The sequence below is a fragment of the Artibeus jamaicensis genome, unplaced genomic scaffold, assembly GCF_021234435.1.
Source record: "Artibeus jamaicensis isolate MK-2021 breed Jamaican fruit bat unplaced genomic scaffold, CSHL_Jam_final contig_426, whole genome shotgun sequence".
In the NCBI taxonomy this organism is placed as follows: Eukaryota; Metazoa; Chordata; class Mammalia; order Chiroptera; family Phyllostomidae; genus Artibeus; species Artibeus jamaicensis.
In genome coordinates, this window is record NW_026521826.1 from 4,024,161 (window position 1) to 4,042,332 (window position 18,172).

The window sequence follows — 18,172 nt, forward strand, 5'->3', positions numbered from 1 at the left end:
AACATTATAATAATGAAAATTGGAGGCAACTTAAATGTCCAACAGAGAACAATCATTAATAACATTATGATACACCAATTAAATGAAATATTACGCAGCTAGTGAATATTGTGGGGTTTTTTTTTGTAAAGAAAAATGTAGGGATTAACACACCCTCTTTGTTTAGTTTGTTTTTAAATGTTTCTAAGGTTTAAATGTGTTTGAAGTTTGTAAATCCTAGCAAGAAAACATTTTCTGAATGAACACCATCCATTGGGTAATTTAAGCTGCTTTCCTTCAGTAAGGGCTTCATTTGTCAGAAGGGCATCGTGCCTGACCTCCAAATTTGGCTGACAATTTACTGGTGAGATTCATGACCTTTGGGTTGCTCTGATAGTTTCACATTTTTGCAGGGTCTGGGCCGCTTTCTGGAAGGCTGCTGTAACTTCTGGATCTTGCGTGGCTGCGACAACCTCTGGATCACCGAGAATTTCATTGCACTCAGGCATTCCTGCCATTCTGGCAGGCCTGTCCCATCCTAGGCACGCTCCCAGGAAAGCCACCTGGAAACAAGACAAGTTCAGCTTCTGATTGTCTTCTGGCTTCTCCCTCCCTCTGGGTTCTCTCAGGTTCTCTGCTTAGCCCTTTCCATTCTTTCTTCCATCACTCGCTGCTCACATTTTTGCTCGTACTTCCTCTGACTTCTGCAGTTTTCTGGGCCTTTGGTTGAACTTCCTTCAGCACTGCAGTAGCATCTTTATCATGATCCAGTTTACATGCAATGGCAAGGTCATGGGCCGCTTCTTCATGGCCCAGAAATCTGTGTGCATTCCCTCGCCACTCGTCAGTCTGCACTAAGTCAGGATTTATTTCGACAGCTCTTGTCACAGTCTCAGATGGCAGCATTTGGCTTCTATAATTTGATGAAGACACTGGCTCTCTTGTCATACCGAATGGCCAAGTGAGGATTCAGCTCCATGGCGTCTGTGAGCAAGTCATGGGCTTTCTGCAGTTCACCACCATTTAGGGCATCCATGGCAGCTGCTTTTTTATCATTTAGCTGATCCATCATCTCCTCAGTTATCTCTACAGTTTTGTCTCCCATTTCCTGAGGAGCACCAGTGTCTGGTTTAAGCACACCTTCATTGTCAGTTTCTAGACGGCTTTCCGCCCACGATGGTTTCTCTGTTATACTTCCCTCCACCTTCCTACTATCTCTTTTTCTCTTTTTTGATATTTTCTTTGGATTCAGTTTTAGGAGTAGCGGTGGTGTTTTACGCCCCCCCCCCCCCCCCCCCCGCTACGGTTTCCACCCACTCCCTCGGGAAGCACATTTCCTTCCGTGCAGAGCATTCGGATCCTGCCGACACTGTTTCACTAAGGCCTGAAACTCAGCTCACTTGCCAGGGGTCCGGGGTCTGGCGGCAGAGGGCCTGGCTGAGGCTTAATTCCAGCCCAGGCACTAGGAAGAGGGAACATTGTGTTTTCAAAGAATATTCCTTGACATGGGGAAAGTCTCATAATATGATTAGTAAAAATGGATACACTTGCCATTTTAAAAAATTATGTTTAGAAATAAAACAGGAAGAAAACATGCCAATGTTAACAGTGGCTGTAGCTGGTTGATGACTTACAGCTTTTAGATTTTGCTATCTGTTGGCGAAAAGCCCCCAAAGTCTAAATTCAGGATCAATTCCGAAGAAACAACACGTAGCCTTATTCAAATTCGTAAGAGCTTTAATATGAGAAACGTGCACACACAGGCAAGGCAGCTAGCTGCCCCCAGTGGTGGCGGGGCAGGAAGAATCCACACCTCTCCCAGCATAGGCTTTCCCTTTAAAGGGGACTAATAGCTAGAGGTTAATAGCAAAACCAGAGGGCAGGTAGTTGGGTTCTGAAAGAACAATCTATCACTAAGTTAAAAGAAAAGTTAAAAGGGTACATGACCTTTTACTACACTCTATACATTCATTAACCTCCTCCCTGGGGGAAGGACATGTGCCTTTGGGTGGCATTCCAGTTTCAGAGGTAGTCAGGCACAAGTGAGGTTACAGAGAGTTAAACAGCCACGAAGAGTCCAACCAACTTCTCCCAGATGCCCTTGTGGCAGAAGCCACATTACATCTCACTGAGTTCCCTACACCGTCTTCCAGATTCTCTAGACTAAACCGGTCTTGTATAATGCAGAGGATTGGGCTGGCCAAAAAGTTAGTTTGGTTTCAAAGTAGAAATAAAAGACACATTTTTCATTTTCACCAATAACTTTATTAAACAACATATTCACCATTTTGTTCCACTAACTTCTGCCATCTTTCAGGCAACTTCATAATTCCATCTTGCCAAAACTTTCTATCTTTGTGAGCAAAGAACTATTCCAGGTGCCTTTTGCAGTCCTCCAGGGAGTTGAAATTTTTTCCATTAAGAGAATTGTGTAAAGACCAAAATAAATGAAAATTCGAAGGTACAATGTCTGGTGAATACGGCGGATGAATTAGAGCTTCCCAGTCAAGCTGTAACAGTTTTTGCTCGGTCATCAGAGAAACATGTGGCTTCACATTATGCTGATGGAAGGTTATGCATTTTCTGTTGACTAATTCCAGACACTTTTTGTTGTAGTGCTGCTTTCACTTGGTCTAACTGGGAGCAGTACTTGTTGGAGTTCATTGTTTAGTTTTCGGGAAGGAGCTCATAATAGACCCTCCCTTCCGATCCTAGTATGTACACGACACCACCTTCTTCGGATGAAGGCTGGCCTTTGGTGTGGTTGCTGGTGGTTCATTCCACTTGCCCCATGGTCTCTTCCATTCCACATTATTGTAAAGTATCCACTTTTCATCACCTGTCACAATTTGTTCTAAAAACAAAATGTCTTCATTACATTTAAGTAAAGAATCACAGGCAGAAATATGGTGAAGAAGGTTTTTTTCACTTAACTTACAGGAACCCAAACATCAAAGTGATTAACATAACCAAGCTGGTGCAAATAATTTTCAATGCTTCACGTGGATATTTTGAATATACCAGCTATCGCCACATGGTATAATATTGCTGGTTCTCAATCAATGTCTCTGTTTGGTCACTATCAACTTCAACTGGTCTACCCGACCATGAAGCATCATCCAGTGAGAAATCTCCAGCACAAAACTTCACAAACCACTTCTGACACATTTGATCAGTCACAGCACCTTCTCCATATACTGCACAAACTTATTTTTGCATTTCAGTTACTTTTTTACCTTTCATGATACAATAAAGCCTAATATACTGAAAATGTTGTATATTTTCTTCCATCTTTAATATTAAAATGGCTGCATAAAAATTCACCAATTTTGATGAGTTCTTAAAAAATGAATGCTGATATAACAGCTGTCACCATACAATCTAACAAAATTGTTTAGAGTGAGGTTAAAGACAACTAAGTGCCACAAGAGCCGTTATACAGGAAAAAAATGTACTTCCTTTCTGGACAACCCAATACAAGTAAGAATGGAATGGAACTAAGTTACAATGCTTATTTTCAGTCAGCTGAAGAGCATTGCCGACACACATTTATATTGTATTTCTTGTCCTCTATCATTGTGCCGGACAATCCAAATTCCTTTAACTAGAATTCAAGTTCCTTCCTGATGGGGTTCCCTGCCTACCTCCCTTTTTATTTCTCTTTGCTCCCACTCCTCCTCCAGACTCGCCCCGCCTGGTCCCCCAGTCCCTTCCGACACCCGAACCCCCCTCAGTGCTGCTCCTGCACCCCCAGGGCTCCTGCGGTCACCTCGGCTCCCGAAGCAGCTTCCTGATCTGGCCTCTGGGTTCCTCCGCAGGAATTTATGGCATTTCCCTGTCATCTGACTGTCTTCTGTGGGTGCTGCTTCTGAAAGGAGGCCGCAGGCACCCACAGAGCGGCCACTGTGTGCTGTGAGACACGGTCCTGAGTGTACAGGGGTAGTCAATATGCAGTAGATGCCCAGTAAGTGTTGACGATGACCTCCTTTCTCATCTGACTGGGGCAATACAGTTTACCACTATCTGAAAACATTTTTTTTTGGCATGTGTCCCTTCTACCCCACCCCCCAGAATAAAGCCATTTAGAGACCAATGGACAATCAGTGAGCCAATGGGCATCCCAGTGGAATGGAGATCAGGCTGTCGATCTCAGGCCTCTGGCACACCCATTCTTTCGGCACTGTTCCTAGATCTCTGTGACGGTTAGACGTTACTTTCTATACTAACTCCCGGTAGAGGCTTAGACCTTCCTCTCCTTTTAAACTGGCAGAAGAGAAGGGATGGTAAAGCACAAAGACCTCTTTTTCACTACTTTTTAAAATTAATGAAGTCACCCTTCATCTTAGTTACCAGATTTCTAGGGAGGGTGGGGCCTGTCTCACAGGGCCAGTGCCCAGCTGTGTTTGTTCTGGAAGTCAGGGCTGGAATGAGGAGCCTGGTGGCGGGAACTGTTGGCCGCCAGGTGTAGACAAGAGGTCACAGACTCAGTCGCTTCTCGGGTGGGCAGGCAGCACACGCAGGCACTGGGCTGGGGGTCTGAAGGGGCATTGACTGTGGAAGGTCATGACAGATAACCTTTGAGACCTTGGGGGAGTCCTGGCAATTTTATGGTTACAATTTTGATTTTTTTCAAGAAGTCACCCCCAAGTTACTTAAGCTTCAGGCCCCACAAAAACCTGGCTGCACGTCTGGTGGGATGCTGGTGACTGGAGTGCCCTGTTTCAGCAAGCGGGACTATTAAGCTCCAAGTGCTGAAAGCTCATCAGGGAGTTGCTACAGCTTCTGATTTGAAGAGCAGCAAGGGATCCAGATGTTTGCATGAAATCTCCTACATTTTAAATGTTGGCAACTTAAAAATAATCACTGGCTGAAACAAATCTTATCTATAGGCTCAACTGAGGGCTATAGGGCTGCCAAACTGTAATTTCTGGTTATTTGAGCTTGTAGAAATTACAGAATTGCCAAATGCTAAGGACACCAGTATGGCAGGTATATCTGCCCTCCTTGTCTTCTGCACGTTAAGAACAGCAAACCAGTGAGATTTGCTCTTTTCCATGGCTGCGGCCAAGAGCCAGACATTCTCTAAGTATCCGCCACTGGCCACAGGGCAGGGAGCTAACCAGGACCGTAGGTGAATGGACAGTGATGGAGCAGCAATGTCACCTTGTGAATACCTGAGGACAATGAAGGTGGATATTACTCTTCCCAGGCACAGACTAGTCTGGGAGGTGGCTATTTTGTGCCCCCCTGTAGGGCTGCAGCCATGATTATAGGAAAGATTTACATAACTGCTTGAAGGGACAGTAGGTCTGTAACCTCCAAGTCATCCTGAAGCCATGCAATCCACCACTTCACACCTGAGGCTTCCCACACTATGAACACTCCTGAGAAAGTATAAAGGGTCCCCCAAATGAAGGGAATTATTTCTTGGTACCATTTTATATGCAGAGTGTGAGCTCTCTAACAAAAACTGGCGTAACAAGAGACACCAGGTGGGGCCACAGGCTGGAATCTGAAGCAGAACATGGCAGGAAGACCACAGGGAAGAGGGAGAGACGGAGAAGCCAAGGGGAATGCAGGATGGCAGTGACAGTCCTGTGGGTGTCCCTCTGCTGTCAGCTCAGACTGGTGATAAAGCTGCCTGGAGCAGCTGCATTTCGATTGCTAATTAGCTGGTTCTGGGATCTGCTTTGTGGCTTTGGGGGCTGCAGCTCAGCTTGCAACCCACCCACTGTGGTGACTAAATATGTCAAACATGAGGCCAGAGCCAGAGGGGCCTGTCGTCTAAACTCCCCTTCTCAGGTTCTGACAGAGGCAGAGACAGAAGGGGGAAATACTGCCGGTGGAGGGGACAGTGCAGAGCATCTCCTTCTACTGGGACAGAGGGAGCCATCCTTGGTGGTCCGGTCACTTCTGGGATTGGACCTGCCGGAATTGCCTGGGGCTGTTTTGAACTGCCTGGTTTACCACCACCCAGAGATGTAGCAGAACAAGTCCACCCCCACTCAGCCCTGCACTCCTACCCGTGGTTCTGGTTCGTTCCATTTTAATCTCTTTATCTTGCTGCTGAGGCCCTGGGCCTGGGGGAGTGAGTGCACCATGAAAGGAGGCAAGGCTGAACCTCGACATCTAGGCCAGAATCTCATACCGTGACTTCTGGTCCAGTGACCTTTCAACTATGTCCTACCCTTCCTTGAGCAGGATGGTAGGGTTTCTAGGAACGAAGCCACAGGCCCCAGGAGGGGTGTTTTTGTGTAGAATGGGGGGGGATGTGCCATAGCACTGTGACCATTTCAGGGTCATGGTCATCTTTCCTATGCTCTATAGAGCTGGTGTTTAGTGCCAAGCACAGGGTTTGACTCAATACATTGCAAATTCATCTAAGCCCAACTGCATCCTAAATTTAAATAATTTTTATACTGTTAGAACCTGCAGCAGATGTGTAAAATGGGAGATTAAAGAAGTGAGATGAAGTTTTTCTGAGTTAGTCTGTCTGAAACCTTCCTACTGGTCAATATTCCTTTTTAAAACTATATTTTATTGATTATGCTATTACAGTTGTCTCAGTATTTTTCTCCCCTTTTCCCCCCTCCTCCCTGTATCACCCACTCACCCTTCAGCTTTCCCTCCCAACATTTCATGTCCATGGGTCATACATATAAGTTCTTTGGCTTCTCCATTTCCTATACTATTTCCACCCTCCCCTTGTCTATTTTGTACGTACCATTTATGCTTCTTATTCCCTGTACCTTTTCCCCTCTTCTTGTCACTCCACCTCCCCACTGATAACCCTCCACATGATCTCCGTTTCTTTTTTTTTTTTAAGATTTTATTTATTTATCTTTAGATGAGAGGGGAAGGAGAGAGGGAGAGAAATATCAATGTATGGTTGCCTCTCACACTTCCCCTGCTGGGAACTGCCCTGCAACCCAGGCATGTGCCCTGACTGGGAATCGAACTGCAATCCTTTGGTTTGTGCTCAATCCACTGAGCTACACCAACCAGGGTGTGATCTCCATTTCTGTGATTCTGTTCCTGTTCTAGTTCTTTGCTTAAGGTTTTTTTTAAAGGTTTGGTTTTTAATAGCTGTGAGTTTGTTGTCACTTTACTGTTCATATTTTTGACCTTATTTTTTTTTAATTTTATTTATCCTTAGAGGGGAAGGGAGGGAGAGAAGGAGAGAAATATCAATGTATGGTTGTCTCTTGTGCGTCCCCTGCTGGGAACTGGCCTGCAACCCAGGCATGTGCCCTGACTGGGAATTGAACCACGATTGTGTGGTTTGCAGACCCACACTCAATCCACTGAGCTACACCAGCCAAGGCCTTATTTTTCTTAAATAAGTCCCTTTAATTTCATATAATAAGGGCTTGGTGATGATGAACTCCTTTAACTTGACCTTATCTGGGAAGCACTTTATCTGCCCTTCCATTCTAAATGATAGCTTTGCTGGATAGAGCAATCTTGGATGTAGGTACTTGCCTTTCAGAACTTTGAATACCTCTTTCCAGCCCCTTCTTGCCTGTAAGGTTTCTTTTGAGAAATCAGCTGATAGTCTAATGGGAACTCCTTTGTAGGTAACTGTCTCATTTTCTCTTGCTGCTTTTAAGATTCTCTCCTTATCTTTATTTTATTTATTTTTTAAGCATTTTTAAAATTTAATTATTGTTCAAATACAGTTTTCTGTCTTTTAATCTTGGGTAACTTAATTATGGTGTATCTTGGTGTGTACTTCCTTGGGTCCAATTTCTTTGGGACTCTCTGAGCTTCCTGGACTTCCTGGAAGTCTAGTTCCTTTGCCAGACTGGGGAAGTTCTCCTTCATTATTTGTTCAAATTAGTGTTCAATATCTTGCTCTTCCTCTTCTTCTGTCACTCCCATGACTAAGATGTTGGAATGCTTGAAATTGTCCCAGAGGTTCCTAAGCCTCTCCTCATTTTTTTGCTTTCTTGTTTCTCTATTCTGTCTCAGTTGGGTGCTTATTTCTTCCTTTTTTTACAAATCATTGATTTGAGTCCCAGTTTCCTTCCCTTCACTGTTGGTTCCCCATATATTTTCCTTTATTTCACTTTGGATAGCCCTTATTTCCTCCTTCATTTTGCGAACATACTCAGTCATTTCTGTGAGCATCCTGATTACCAGTGTTTTGAACTCTGGATCTGAAAGGTTGTCTACCTCCTCATCACTTCGTTTTTTTTCTGGAGTTTTGATCTGTTCTTTCATTTGGGCCATATTTCTTTGTCTCGGCACACCATCTGAATGAATGTTCTTTAATTCCTTGGTTGCTGGATTTCCACACAAATGTTTTGCTGGCAGTTCTGGTTGTTCTTTGTTTTTAAATTGGTTGTTATCCATCTTTTGTTTGTGTGAGGAAGTGAAGTGTTTCTGCCTATGCCTCCATTTTGGCTGGAACTGACCCAATATTCCTGATATATGGGGGTAATTGGTAGAATCACCTCATGATATGAGAAATCACTCACAAATTAATGTATGAACTTACTGATGTAATTTGTATTGTCCTCACCTTATTTTCACCTGGCCCTTGTTGATTTGTTTGCTTTTATGTTTTAAAATTTTACTCTTCCTGGTCTACTGATTTCAATAGCATGTTTCATTCTTCCGATCACTATTAACTTGTTGTAGCAGCAAGTGGTGTTTCTGCTTCCATGACAAGAGGGCCACCTGAAACTTGTTGTAGGCTGTCACTCACCGAGGGAGAGTGGGGCAGGTGGAAAAACAGGGAGCCCCATGCGCAGGCCTCAAGAAAGTGGGGGGAGAGCCAGACTCGGCTGCAAAAGGCCCGGGCTGAAGATCGCACTTTGTTTTTCATTGTTTACAGTTTCTCTGCATATTGACTAAGTGGATTTTTAAAAAAATTCATGTTTCTTGGGATTTGTTGGGCTCTTAAAACTGCGAGTTGATGTTGGTCATCAGTTCTAGAAAATTCTTGGCTATTATCTTTTCAAATATTGCATTTGTTCCAACGTATCTTTCCACTCTGGACGCCAAGTTAAATGTATGTTAGATTTTTAAAATGTATCTTCTTTTTGATATTTTTCTTTTTTCCTCTTTTCAAGCCGAACTCTAGATATTTTTTTCCTGAAGTATCTTCCAGTTCACTAATTCTCACGCTAGCTTTGATAATCCGATATTGACCCAGCCATTCACTGTGTTTTTTAACTTCAATGATTATATTTCCCAGTTTGAGAATTTCTATTTGGCCCTTAAAAATTTTTTGTGACATTTTCTATAGTCTCCAGTATCCTGTCAAACTTACAAGTGTTTCTGAATATAGTAGGTTGTTTTACAGTCTGTATCTAAGAATTCCCATTTCTAAAGTTTTTGTGGGCCTGTTGCCACTTTTGACTGTTTCTGCTATTCTTGCTCATAATGTCCTATTTTCTTGGGCACTTCAATTCTCTTGGTAAGCATTAGTCATTTAAATATACACGTACATTCATACCCTGCATAAAAATGTTTCAGTCAGTGAGAGACCATAGGGGAACCCTGAAAAACACCTCTGGAATTTATTTATAAAAATTTGTGTATATATTTTTACATGTTTAAACTTCAGCTACCTTCTTAGTATTCTCCACTTGGAACAATATACCTGTTGAGACATTTTTCCACTGCTCAAAACAGTGTTTGAAATCTTTGATTTTGATGTCTTTTAGTGTTTCTGCCACTTTTTGTTTCACCTCTTGCACATTGGCAAACCATTTCCTTTTGAGGACTTTTTTTATACAGGGAAGCAAAAAAACGTTGCTTGGGGTGAGATTGAGTGGGTAGGGAGGGTGGAGCATGGGGGTCATGCTTTTTTGGTCAAAAACTGCTGAACACTCAGCATGGTGTGGGCAGGTGCCCTTGTAAATCACCCATCATGGAATGGGCTGATGTGTTGGGTCTTCAAAAAAAAAATCCACTGAAGTCAAATGCAGCCTCTCACAAGAGCACCAGCTGGTACACTGATACAGATGGGTTCCCGGGACACTCACCTAGTGGGAGAAGCCTGTACGACAAGAGGCCCACCCTCCAGAAGATAGTTCCATTTTTTGAGTTCCCCTCCATATACGTGACAGTGGGGCCACGTAATTATAATGGTGCTGAAATGTTCCTATCACCTGGCAGTATATTAGCCATTGTGCAATGCACTGCTCACATGTCGGTGGTGATGCTGGTAAACAAACCTACTGCCAATTGTATTAAAGGATAGCACATACAATCATGTGTAGCATGTAATACTTGGTAGTGATGTTAAACAACTATGTTACTAGTTTATGTATTTACTATACCATACTTTTTATCATTATCTTAGAATGTATTCTTTCTACTTACTTATAGAAAAGTTTGCCCTGGCTGGGTGGCTCAGTTGGTTGGAGTGTCATTCCACACAACAAAACTTGCGGGTTCGATCCTGGTCGGGGCACATATGGGAGAAGACTGATTGATGTCTCTCTCTCACACTGATGTTTCTCTCCCCTTTCCCCTTTCTAAAATCAATAAAAACATATCCTCAGGTAAGCATTTAAAAAAATTGCTGTCAAACAGTATGCCGTGTTATGCTGTCAGCAGCCTCAAAACTTTCCTGTTTACTGTGTCTCTTGATTGCATAATTTCCTCCTGTGCTTGGTTTAATCTCTTGTGTTTTGTACAGTAACACGCTGCACAGGCCTGTAGCCTAGGAGCCATAGGCTGCACCGTACAGCCCACGTGTGCGGGAGGCTGCGCCACCCAGGTTTGCGTAAGTGCACTCTCTGACGTTCATGCAGTGATGAAATTGTCTAGTGACACACTTCTCAGAATGTGTCCGCGTTGTTAACTGGTACAAATGGTAGAAGACATACGTATATGCCATGTTTGTGTGTATGAACTAATGGTGAAATGCCCTTCTAGAGAGGCTTTTCCCTCCAACTGCCAGGTGTTCAGGGCAGTTTCCATCTGGAACCACCTTAATCCAGGTGTAAAACTGAAGATGCCCCGGACTCGGGGATGAAGCAGACCTGTCGGTAAGCCTAGGTGACACATAGTCTCCTTCTCCCTGACCCTGGGCTTCAAATGGAGAGTAGTTCGTCCGAATCCCCAACTTTGGCAGGCTCTGAGCTTTGGCCTTGTGAGGTGATCGAAACAAGATCTTATTTTCAAAGTTGCTTTTTCCCCAGATTGACAAAGGCCTTCGGAGAAACATTTTGGGGGCTGGCTGGCCTCTCCTGGGTTTGTGTTCTTCTAGATCCGGCAGGTGTCTCTCCACTGCCTTTTTATTGCTTTGAGGCTTTTAAGAAAATTAAACAAACATTTCGTCTAGCTTTATAAGTTGTTTTTGGTTGGAGGGTTGATCCAAATTACTCAGTTTGCCATGGCCAGAAATGGGAGGACCAGATGACCTAGGTTGAAATCCTGTCACTTACTAGTCAGGTTTGTTCCCTTACCTACCAGGTGTGTCCATTAAATCCTAGCTACCTGACAGTGTGGCTGTAAAGTTTAAATGTGACATGTTTTTTGCAAAGTGATGCAATAACATGTTTGTTCATTATCTTTGTCCCACACTAGAAGGTAAGTTCCACGAGGATGGCACATTTATTTCTTTCACTACTGCTTCCCCAATAATGCTTGGTGCATAATAGATGCTCAATAAACATTGAATAGCAGAAAAACTTACTTTCTAAAGATAACTAAAAACCTAATCCAAGTACAACATATTAGAAAAGTGTACTCTTGAGGATCAGGCTTGATTCTTTGTGACAGCTTTTACCATTTAGAAGATCCTATTCCCTTTCATTATTTTATGAACCGGGTTGTTAGATCCATATCATCATTGTTATTTTGTGTTAGTTCTCCACTTGGTATTATTTTGACTGGAGTCTGCCCTAAGTGAGAGGAGCATATTTTGTTGTTTTGTGAAAACCTGGTCCAGGCCTGTTGGACACTTGGGCTGGTCCCCGGTTAGGGCTGGTGTGAATGCTGCTGGCTTCTTTGTTTGCTGACTACAGTGAAAAGGATAAAAAGTGTTTATTTCCAATCTTTTCAGGATTACTTCAGAAAGAACAAGTCTTGTAAATTTTTATTTAATATTTTATTTATTTATTTTTAGAGAGAAGGGAAAGGAGGGAGAAAGAGGGAGAGAAACATCGATCGGTTGCCTCTTGTATGCACCCCAACCGGGACCGAACTTGCAACCCAGGCATGTGCCCTGACCGGGGGTTTAATTCCAGTGACCTTGTGCTTTACGAGATGCTGTCCAATCAACTCAACCAATTGAGCCACGCTGGTCAGGGCTCTTTTTCTTTTCTTTTTTTTTTTTTTAATTTTATTTATTTATCTTTAGAGGGGAAGGAGAGAGGGAGAGAAACATCAATGTATGGTTGCCTCTAGTGCATCCCCTGCAGGGAACTGGCCTGCAGGGAACCTGCCTGCAACCCAGGTATGTGCCCTGACTGGGAATCGAACTGCAATCCTCTGGTTCACAGGCCCGTGCTCAATCCACTGAGCTACACCAGCCAGGGCTCTTTTTCTTTTTAAATTGATCTGAGAGAGAGAGAGAGAGAGAGAGAGAGAGGAAAGGAGGGACAGAGAGGGAGAGTGGGAGGGAGGGAGGGAGGGAGACTGGTTAATTCGTTGTTTCACTTATTCATGCACTCGTTGGTTGATTCCTGTATGTGCCCTGACGGGACCTCCAAACCTTGGTGCATCAGAATGACGCTGTAACCAACTTAGCTACCCAGCCAGGGAAGAAGTAGGTCTTTTAGTGCTTGAAGTGTGGCATTTTCTATAATATTAACAAAATCAACAAAAACTAATCCCTGAGTCTCCCAGAGAAAAGCTCAAGGAAAGAGCTTGTGTGATATAGAGTTCAGAGTCACTGTTAAATTCTAATCACTAACTTTCATATTTCCTTGGACAAAAGTTATTTTAATAAATGTTCTGTCAGTCACTGTGGCCACAGATACTTATTTGTTCAAACCAAGGGGTGACTTAAAAACGATAATGTGATTTATCTTAATCCATAGAAGCTGGAGTGCTTGACAACCTCGCACCACACTCTTCTGCAGCTTTTAATAGAAATAACTAAAATAATTTTGTAATCAGAACAACTAAGTAACCCCAATATGCTTTCATTCAATGATCAAATAGGTGACAAGGTTACTATGACAATAAGATCAACCACTTATTGACTGCCTTTGTGTTAGATGCTTTAGAGTTACCATTAAATTTTCTTAGAACAATCTAGCCAAATGAATAGCATTGCATTGCCATTTTCCAGATGGAAGCGGAGGCCGAGACAGGTTCTGCAGCTTGCCTAACAACTAGAGGGTGCAGCAAACCTGCGTGCTGACCCCTGCTCACACCCTCTGACTTCCCATTCCCACTGAAAGAAAAGACGACCTTTCCCATTGGCAGGAGCTCCTCAAGCTGCCTCGTCTGAGCATCCTCCGGCCCAGGAGGCCTGGGTGTTCATTAATTCCATGTGTTTCTTTAGGACCCAACACTAGTTGCCCCCAGGGCTATGGGTTAGGTGACTTAAAAGGCCCAAGAGCTATGAGAAATGACATTTCTGGGGCTCCATGAAGAGTTTAGACATCTGTGCAAATAGAAATAAACCACTGGGGTGGCACCATCGATAATTATGATGGACACCCAGGGTCAGAAGGGGCGGTCCTGCTGGCTGAGGGAGGGGAGCCCTGACCAGTCCACCTCTCAGGAGGTCCAGAGACTAGGATTTAAAAGCTCCATCTTGTGGACATAAAAGCTGAGGTAAAGCCTCCCCTGTCCTTGAGGATATCGCTTTGAATTAGCATCCAAAGTCAAATTTGTTGTAGTTAGTATTTCCCGAGTATACTGGGATCGCATAAACCTGGGACTCAGGGCTGGAAGGTGGAAGATGGAAAACTCTCTTAGCTAGCACCCACTTGCCCCCTTCTCCCTCTCCTTTGCCATTTATCATTTGCAGGGAAGGTGGGGCTGAGGCGGAGATGGCTGACGGAGGAGGAGAGTGCCCCCAAACCCTCCTTCCTCCTGGCTCACTGCTGAACTGCACTGAGCTCCTGCCCTCTGTGAGTCTGTAACACTCGGGTTTCTGGGGAAGAAACCCTGCTGCCTGCAGAGGGTCAGATCAAAACTTTGGGCTTTATGTGGACACAGCGACAAGGAACTTCCAGTGTCTTGTCCAAGGATATATATCAAGCCAGGGATAGAAGTCAGATCTCTAGCCTGCCCATCTGGGCTGCCTCTCTGTTAACGTTCTGCATGAGACACAGATTCATCCAGGACAGAGAGGTAACCGAAGGGCTCAGCATGTCTTCATAGCCCTCAGTAGCTGGGTTGAGGTAAATAGAAGTTTTTGTTCATGAGCTCATTCCAATCAGGATGTGTCCAGACGCCCAAATATTTGATTTGAGCCTGGTTGCTAAGAGACCTCCCACGGGGGACCCAGCTGCCTGCGGGCAGGAGGGCGGTATTGGCACCACTTCAGCTTTCTGCCAATTTATTTTGAAACCAGAAAACCTGGAACCTCGGCCTCCCCAAGGCAGCCACGGGGAGAAGAGAGATCTGAGTCAGCCAAGCACCAGAGAAAACCCCCCACTGACCTTCTGCCAGGGATCTGTAGGAGGGTGTAGGATAGGATTCTTGCACCGTGGTTGTTTACTGGGTGTGAAATATGCGGGTATGGTAATGAAGAATAAACTGGAGGGACAGCGCTGGATTTCTGACTTACAACTGGGCATCGGGAAGGCTGTCTAGATTCAAAATCGGAGCAGCACACTCAGAGTCTTGGGATTTCATTGCCTGGTGATTTGAACCCCTTAAGGAAATGCCATAAGCAAAAGTGTCCTTGATTAGTGTGTGTGTGTGTGGGGGGGGGGTAAGTGTGTGAGGGGTCAGGGCACAGGGTGATCACTGGGGAAACCCCAATTTCTCAACAGAGGGCAGACAGCTGAACATGGCAGGCTTATGCCCTTGTTCCCAGTGGCTCGCTCTCGCTGCTTCCCCAAACAACAGTGGGACAGGGTCCCCTGGTGGGACCCCGGCCCAGGGCTGCTCTCAGGACCAGAGAGTGCAGGCCTCACACTATTTTGTTTCTGAAATTTGGCTTCAGTACTTACCTATAAATAAACGTTTTTATGTGAGAAACATAGGTTTTGCTGTCAGGATATTTAGATGAGAATTGTAATTTGATGTGTAAAGGTCATGGATGGTTACCCTTGGCTTTCACCCAAAGCCCTCCTTTCTATTAATTATTTTCTCAGAAGTACAGCCCATTAGGTTTTGCTCTCGGCTGGAACTGTACTGTCGGCTCCATTTTCCTCTGTGCGGACTCGCGCCCTTGGGCCAGTTCTGATGCCTCAGTTCCCTCAGCTGTCAAAAGTTATCTGGAAGGAAGTGCTTGTTAGGTGTGAGAAGAGCAGTCAGTGGTCATTTGGTGCTGGGGAAAACCACCTGGGAAGAGGGAGGAGCTTGAAATTAAATTTGGAAACAGCGGAGGGGTGAGATGAAGGCCGAGCCTGGTGTTAAGTACATGATAACCAGTTTCTGAGCGGATTTGTTCTGAGAGGGTGCAATCAAGCGCGCCTGACTAAAGAGAAAGATGAGAAGGGACATACATGCCCAGTTCCATGAACTGAGCAGAGGACTTGCACAAATAGTTTGAATTAACGTAGAAGATAAGAGGGGAGTTACAAATGCACCCCACAGCTGCGGCTAGGGGTTCTAGAAGGCATCAAATCAGCAGGTGGTAGAAGTTCCATCTTACAGACCAGGATAAAGATACATTTCAGAATTGATATATACCCGAATCCAGAGGGAAGACCCTTTAGCAAAGCAAGTTTTTGCTATTAAGTCTGTCAGCTGAAGAAATTTTTGAGAGCTATTAAATGTATCCCCCGCCACCCCAATGGCTAATTAAATATACCACGTCACTGGAGGCATCAACGATTTGTTTATAGAAAAGCTATGATGTTGTAAGAGCTGCATTATGATGTCATCAAAGGATCCCTCAGGCGCCTCATCTAGAGAGACAGAAGCTCTCCTTTTGGATACAGATGTCCTTGCTAAAGAGGAACACGGCAGGGACGAGGAGGAGGCCACTCCAGAAAAGATAAATGAGGCAGACAGAGGGCCAAATCCTACCTGGAGATCTTGAATCTGAAGCCCACAGTACGGAGTATTCATCCAAAAGCTGTCTCTTAGTTTTTCAGTAATAATAAATGTCAAAGCCTGGGGTAAAAATAAACCCACTTCCATGTGGTTTCTGGCTGGTTCAGCAGGAAATAGCGTTGCTAACCGTGAGGGGCCTGCGGACTGTCTGAGATTCGGAAGCTGGACTCTCCAGGGAGGAGAGTGACTGGGGAAGTCAGAGGAGCTCCAGCCCACGCAGACCCCGGGGCCTCAGGCTGCCCTCTGCTCAGTTCTTCTGTCAATTTAATTAGGAGAAAGGCTCTTCTTGAGGCTGGTAAACATCTTTCCTCATGGGTCAGCTTATGGCCAGAATTCACATTATTCCCATTAGGTGGAGCACCTACATTTTGTCGTGGGTCAACCAACAGAAGTCTGTTCATCTGGGTACAAAGTCCACAGACGCGTCACTCCGTGGACCCTGGAAAGGGCAGCTGGGCCAGGGATGCTGAGAAGCACTTGACTGAGCGTCTGCCTGGTCGCCTGTGAGTGGACCCTTTTCCTGAACCTTTCCTCTGTTTTTAGAGACACGTGGAGAAACAGCAGAATCTTGGAGGCGCACAGGGGCGTGCCGTCAACTCGAAGGAGCATATGCCTTAAAAAAATTAAGCTACAAGCCATTTGCTTTTATAAAAATATTAGTGTCCACTTGCGAGTCTGAGACAAATATAAAAACTAACTGTTTGTGGTTACAGACCTTTAGTGTTGGTTGGGAAGAGGTGATGCTCCCAGTGCCGAGGAAATGGCGGGTGGGGTGGGGTGGGGTCATGCATTAGCAGGATCTGGCTCATTGATAGGTTTCCTTCGGCCAGGAAACCCTTGCTGGGAACCCTGTGACTGTCCGAGACTATTTACATCTAATATAACATGCAACAATCTAGAGGGAGTCTTGTGTGTTTTGAGTAAGATTTAAAAAAATTTTTAAATTCTTCATTTTATAACGCAGGCCAAAAAACAAAACGAAACAAACAACAACAATAATAAAAAAGAGCCACATGTGAGCTATTTGAGAAAAAGGCATACTATTAATACCTTCTGTTTATTGACTGCTTTTCTTCTGAGAAGTCCACAGTGCTTCGCACATGTTATCTCATCCACCCCCATTTGTTGAGCTCATTTGAGGAAAGGACTGGGAAATGCCTGAAGTCAGGGAGCATGTGAGACATCAGATGAGATCCCGATTCTTTTGTTTTGAACAGCACTTGGCTCTGGTTCCAGCAGCAATACTGGGACACAGTGAGATGCCTCTCTCCCAAGCTGTGTTGCACAAAAACTCTCTCTTGCACCCACTTTCACTGTAGGCCTAAGGCAAAAGCTTGGACATGCAAACAGCTCTCACCAGACCCCCTGACAAACCCTATTACTTGTTGGCTTGTTTCCTGTGCCAGGCTGTTTGCCAAGTCACTTTTGTGTGGTGAACCCACCCACTGACCAATACGTGACTCCAGGGCCACAGCTCAATTGGATGGGAACTGTCCCCAACACGATCTGAGACTGACGCCTGCAGGGACACCCCAGAGGTAGAGTGCATTTCAGAATGCTGGTCAGTTGGTCCGCCTGTGGCACATCCTTGGACTTCTCCCCACTTCAAGATTCCTTACTGCTTAGAAATTGAAATCTCTTGCCAACTCAAAAGTAGAAATGTCGGGAGTGGTACTGCAAGTCTCTCTGGAGCTCCTTGTCCGAATTCCTTCACAGGTGTACACTGTTCTATCGTGGTGAAGGGTGTGCTCCACCAGCCTTAGAAAAGCAACCAGGAGCCTTACGATTTCTGTGAAGGACAGCCATTTCGATATTTTGGGGTGGAAGGGAAGTGTTGCAATGTTTTTAACCCTGATTTCACACTTTTTGAAGCATTTAAAATTTCTATTTTGGAGCTCAAAGGACAGACAGTCAGGGCCTTTTAAAAGCAGATCCCTCGACCTCTGCTGGCCTGTGTGTTCCCCTCTTTGCTCACCGCGCTCTCACCCACACGCACAACACCGCTTCTGAACATGCGCCTTTGTGGGGCCTCCATGGCCGCCAT

The 18,172-nt window shown here is 44.6% G+C and overlaps 1 pseudogene; it reads right to left on the minus strand.

The window, feature by feature from the left end:
* Nucleotides 1-288: 288 nt before the first annotated feature.
* Nucleotides 289-18,172, minus strand: LOC119056674 (hsc70-interacting protein-like; annotated as a pseudogene).